Here is a 6,006-nt window from a genome sequence, read left to right as displayed (position 1 = left end):
TATCTTCTCTCATTCACTTAATGGCATATACTGCAGTTCTCTGACAGGCTTGTTTCCACTCAGGACTCTGGCCAGCATGTCCAGGTCGGGTGCTGCTTGTAAGTGCCTTCTCTGCAGAGGGTTCTGGCTAGAGTCAAACTCAGAGGCAACTCTCTTTACCCTTTATGCCTGCCTACCTCTGTTGTTAGAGATGAGAAGAGAGACCAGCTGTTTCCATTGCAAATGTCAATATTTGAAAAGAAGTTGTTAATGGAAATTTCTGCAAGTATTATACTATGTTTAGTCTCTCATAGTAGAGATTTCAAAAGAATAAATGTATGTATCATAAATATGCTGAAAGCAGTCTGATGAAAGGTTTTTAAATTTCAGGTGTTAACTTGGTCAACTCTGTTAGGAGGTTATCTGTACTTAAGGTAAAATTTTTCTTTGGTTTACTGGTTAGTTATTTTGGTTTGCTAAAATTATGTCACTTATAATTTGGGTTTATATACAAGAGTGAAGAATTGAAGGAAATATTGAGGAGAGAGGTATGAACTATTTTCTTCTCAATTCTTATTTTATCAAATGCAAAATGTAATCCTAACCAGTTGATTTTCTATAATTTATATCTCAGTACTGGGGAGGAGTATCACATGAGGAAAGATTTTTCAAAGCATGTCAGCTGAGGCACAAGAATCACTTGAACCCAGGAGGCAGAGGTTCCAGTGAGCCGAGATTGTGCCATTGCACTCCAACCTGGGCGACAGAGTGAAACACCATCTCAAACAAAAACAAAGCATGTCAAAAATCATTAGCACAAGTGGTATGAAACCAAGTATTCTGTAGCTCTGTCTCTTATTTATTAAGATATGCACAGTTTCCTGAATCAACAAATATATCTGTGATTCTTTTATACTACTATATAAAAGAATAGGAGTAATTCTTGCCTTATAAATGAAATGTTAAAGATTTCCTGTATGTAATCATTTGTTCCTAAAATATGATTTAGTCCCAGCATGTTTATCCTTGTTTTCTCTTTTTCTCTCCAGCTCTTATCTAGTCTGTCAACAAATCCTGTCAACTCTACCTTCCAAATGCGTCTTGAATCCAGCCATCTCACCACCTCCAACACCACCACCATTTTTGTTAAAGCCACTATCACATTTTTGTTAAAGCCACCATCATCTCTTCCCTGCATTACTACAATACCTTCCTAATTATCTGCCTGCCTTTGCTATTGATTCTTTAGGGTCCATTTTCCATACAGTAGCCAAAGCGATTTTTAAACAGTTATTTTAAGAATGTGATTCTCTTCTTGGTGGCTTTCCATCACCAAAATTCAAAGACCTGTAAGGCCCTAATGACATGTCCCTCACTACGTGTCTGACCGGATAGCCTGCTGTTCTCCCCTTGCTCACTGTGCTCCAGCCACACTGGCCTTCTTGCTATTCTTTGAATACAAGGGAGCTTCTACTTGAAGGCATTTACATTGGCTGTTGCCTTAGCTTAGAATGCTCTTTCTCCAGATAGCCGCAGAGCCCACTCCCTCACCTGACTCGTCTCTGCTCAAATGTTAATGATCAAGAGGCAGTCCCTGGCCTCGCTTTTAAAATTACAACCCTGTCGCTCTTCAATCCTTTCCTCACCATTTTCTCAAAAGCACTTACCCCTAACCAACATTATATCTAAATTTTTTTGTCTCTTTTTATTGGAATGTAAGTTTCATGTAAACAGGAACGCTATATCACTGCTATACCCTCAGCATTTAAAACAATGGCTGTACATCATACATGCTCAATAAATATTTGTTGAATGAACTACAAGAATTCTGGTATTTGAGAGCCGAAGGGCCTTAAAGAGACTATCTCATATAGCCCCCTCATTGTCCAGATGAGAAAAACGAGAACCCAGAGAGACAAAGCGATTTGGCCAGGGTCACATGGTTAATGGGGGAGCTTTAGGTAGAACCCAGGCCTGCAAACATCTAGTCCAGTGTTCAGCAAACGCCTCTGCCACCTCATTTTGTATGCCTACAATTTAAGAATGTTGTTTTGTTTTGTTTTGTTTTCATTTTCAAGTGGTTGAGAAAAAAAGTTACATGTCTATATACACACTATATTGTGACATGAAAATGACATGAAATTCATATCTCAGTGTATGTAAAGTAACTATTAGAACACAGCCATGCCCAAGCATTTACATGTGACTGTTTTCCCTATATAATAGAAGAGTTGAATACTTATACAATGAAGACTGTGGCCTACAAAACCTAAAATAGATACTATCAGTCCCTTTACAGGAAAAATTTGCCGAGCCCTACTCTGAACCATATTCCATGACTGGAAATGTGTTTTCTAAACCACTGTAGAGTCAAAATTCTGGTATTAATGCAGAGAATAAAAGCAACAGATGTCAGAATGATGTGCACTGAATATTGTTTCTTAGTGTCTCTGACCCCTTTTGGGATAGAGAACTGGCTATGCCAGCCCTAGTGGCATCGCCGTACTGCTTAAGGCTATCAATGTGGGCTAAATCCTCTCATTGTCTCCGTGAGGAAACTAAGGCCGTAAGAACTTGGGCATCAGACTTGTAGCCCCAGCTATGTAAGCAGATTTGTCAGGATTCCCAGCTCAAGTAACAAAAACCCTACTCCAACTCCCTTACAATAGAACGTGTATTGGTTCATGTAACTGAAAAGTCCAGGTGTTCAATGATATGATTAGGAATCTGTCTATCTCTTGATTGTGTTTTCCTCTGGCTTAGTTTCATTCTCAAGCAGGCTCTTCTTTGTGGTCTCTGGAGAGGTCTTTTGAATCACCGGTTAAAAAGAAAAAAACAAAAACCCCAAAAAAACCGATCTGTCGAAATTTATCCCAGTACGCAGGTCTGTATCATCTTTCCTCTGCATGCAGTCTTACTTGGCTAGGATTACTGATTATGCTGAATGACATTTAATTTTTACATACCCTGTGACTTATCTAAACTGGAAGTATAATTTTAAAATTTCGCCTTAAAAAAAAAAAACAAATTATGTGTTCCTTTTCTGAAAACAGGTCTATCCCATTTGAGAAGCTTTCTGGTGAGCGACCTCATCAGAAGGAAGGTCACTCATTCCTGAAACAGACGGCATTTGCCATGGGTGAAGCATGGAGGGTATAAAGATGATGAGGCAGGAGCCCTGTGCACTGTGATGTGCCATGATAAAGGGAAGACTCAGCAGCTTCAAGACGCCAGAGGATGGGAACCAGGCTGGGAATGGGACACGGTGACATAGGTGATTTCCCCTGAGCTGAGTGGCCAGTGTTTAATAAGCTGCGTAAGGGGTTTAAGGGGAACGCTGAACAAAGAACAAAGCCCCGAAGTGAGAGAAATTGAGATATAATCTAAGTAAGGAGTTAAGATACTTCCAAATACCTAGACCAATAGGATAAGCCAGGTTTATGACGCCTTCTACAGATCAGTCCCACTAGGCATTCTCCTAACCAGACTAAACTGTGCACCCCAAACATGATGGACTCTCCTGGATTCCCCTGTCCTTGTACAAGATGTGCCTTCTGCCTGGGAAGTCCCTTCTGCCCACCCCCATCACTTGTCTAACAGATATTTTCCCACCCATGCTCATTCCTCTAAAGCAGTTAGTTGTCTTTCTGCGTCTTAACTACCTGGGTCTGTTTTCGCACTTATCACTACATATGATGCGCTTTATAATTTAAAAAACTATTCTTACTGAAAGTAAGATGAGTTTCAGGGGCAAATTACCTCCCAGAAAGCAAACAAGTCAACTCTCTTCTCATAGATGGGGTAAATTCCAGCTGCTGTAAAATCTCCACTTCCAAGGATTCAGCTGCTATCCCTATGCTGATATCTCTGAAATTCCTTTTCCTAGATCCAGGCTCTCTTCTGAGCTGCAGACCCATATGTCCTGTTCACTCCTGGGCCCCTCCACTTGAATATTCCCCGGGTACATTGACTCAAAACTGAGCTCATTGATCCTTCTTGCCCTTCCTCAATTCCTCCCGTGTTCCGTGTCATTGGGAAAAAGTAAATAAAAAATTAGAAACCTGAGAGTTATCTCGGACATTTTCCACTCCCCTACTCCCTATATCGAGTCTCCTCAATGTTATATAGCTGATGATATTATATATTATACATTTGTATGTATTTATACCATATATACTACATATATATGATTCTATATAACATCATGTATAACCTTAATATGTAAAGTTGACCAGACATGGTGGCTCATGCCTGTAATCCCAGCACTCTGGCCGAGGCAGGCGGGTCACTTGAGGCCAGGAGTTTGAGACCAGCCTGGCAAAATAGTAAAACCACATCTCTACTAAAAATACAAAAAAATTGACTGGCGGCGGTGGCTCACACCTGTAATTCCAGCACTTTGGGAGGCCTAGACAGGCGGATCACCTGAGGTCAGGAGTTCAAGACCAACCTGACCAACATGGAGAAACCCCATCTCTACTAAAAATACAAAATTAGCCGGGTGTGGTGGTGCATGCCTGTAATCCCAGCTACTTGAGAGGCTGAGGCAGGAGAATCGCTTGAACTCAGGAAGCGGAGGTTGCGGTGAGCCAAGATCACGCCATTGCACTCCAACCTGGGCAACAAGAGCAAAACTCCATCTCAAAAAAAACAAAAACAAAAAATTAGCTGGACATGGAGGCACACACCAGTAATCCAGCTACTTGGGAGACTGAGGCACAAGAATCACTTGAACCCAGGCGGTAGAGGTCGCAGTGAGCCAAGATGGAGCACTCCAACCTGGGCAACAGAATGAGACTCTGTCTCAAGAAAAAAAAAAAAAAAAGGTAAAGTTGATTAGGAAACTGGATGTGTTGTAGATATATGCATATGATCATATATAACATAATAAAGTAAAATAATAAACTTTTAATTATATTATTTCTGTTCATCCTCCTTGTTCCTGCAGCTTCCTCATCCCTTGTCCCTTAGATTATTAGTTAATAAACCTTCAGTATTGCTGCAATCAATTAAGTACTTGCCCCTTCAAATCTATCTTGAAACCAACTAAAGTAATCTTTCCAAATCTCCAACTTCGCCATGTCATCTTCATGCTTACAAGCCTTTGGTGGCCCCTCATAGTTCCTATTTTGAAGTTGAAATTCCTTAGCATTCTATAGAAGACTATTTGTGAGGCTACTTGTAAGCTGTATCTACCCTCTGCTGTAAAAAGATTAATAGGGGAGATTTATTTTGAATAGTGTGGTCAGGGTAGAATTCTCTGAGGAGGGAATATCTAGCACCTTGAGGATCCCCACTTAGCTAGTGCCTTCTGTGTGCCCATTCCCTCAACTTCTTAGTGATAACAGTGATAACAATGATAACAATGGCTCTTGGTGGTGAAGAACTTAACTCGTTGATGCATCGTGGTCTCCCGGTATCGTCACAGCACTTGTCAATGGGTTATCTAATAATGCCCATTTTATGGTTGAGGAAACTAAGGCTCATAGAGTTTGTGACTTGCCTTCGGCCCCCCAACCAGTGTGTAATAGGGTCAGGTCATCAACGTAGGCCACCTGGCTCCAAGGCTGAAATCCTTAACCACTGCGCTGTGCAACTCCTGCAGGATGCTGCTTCCTGTGTCACTGTAGGCTTATAGACTCCAGCTTCCAAGATGAATCTAAACTCCTCAACACTCAGCCCCCCACAATCTGGCTCCTGTCTACCTCCCCAGCCTCATCTCCCTTTGTTGCCCCAGCAACAAAGTGACTAACTGGGCAGTCACTCTTCATCCTGGTCCAGCTCCCTTCTGTGCTTGCTTGTCCACACTTACTCATCCTTCAAGATTTATCTGAAACGTCACCTCCTTAGGAAGCCTTCCTGATCCACCACCCGTAAGCCAGGTTAAGTGCCCCTCCTCCTTGCTTCTATAACACCCTCTGTAGCACCTGTCACATTGCACTGAGTTGCTGGCTTTCTTCTCTCTTAATAGACAGTGGGCTCCTCAAGGGCAGGGACAAGGACAGCTTCCTGTATTTCCTGGGCCTA

Source organism: Macaca nemestrina, chromosome 14 (assembly GCF_043159975.1).
Source record: "Macaca nemestrina isolate mMacNem1 chromosome 14, mMacNem.hap1, whole genome shotgun sequence".
Taxonomy (NCBI): Eukaryota; Metazoa; Chordata; class Mammalia; order Primates; family Cercopithecidae; genus Macaca; species Macaca nemestrina.
The sequence above is the reverse complement of the archived record's forward strand: the minus strand, read 5'-3'. Positions refer to the sequence as shown.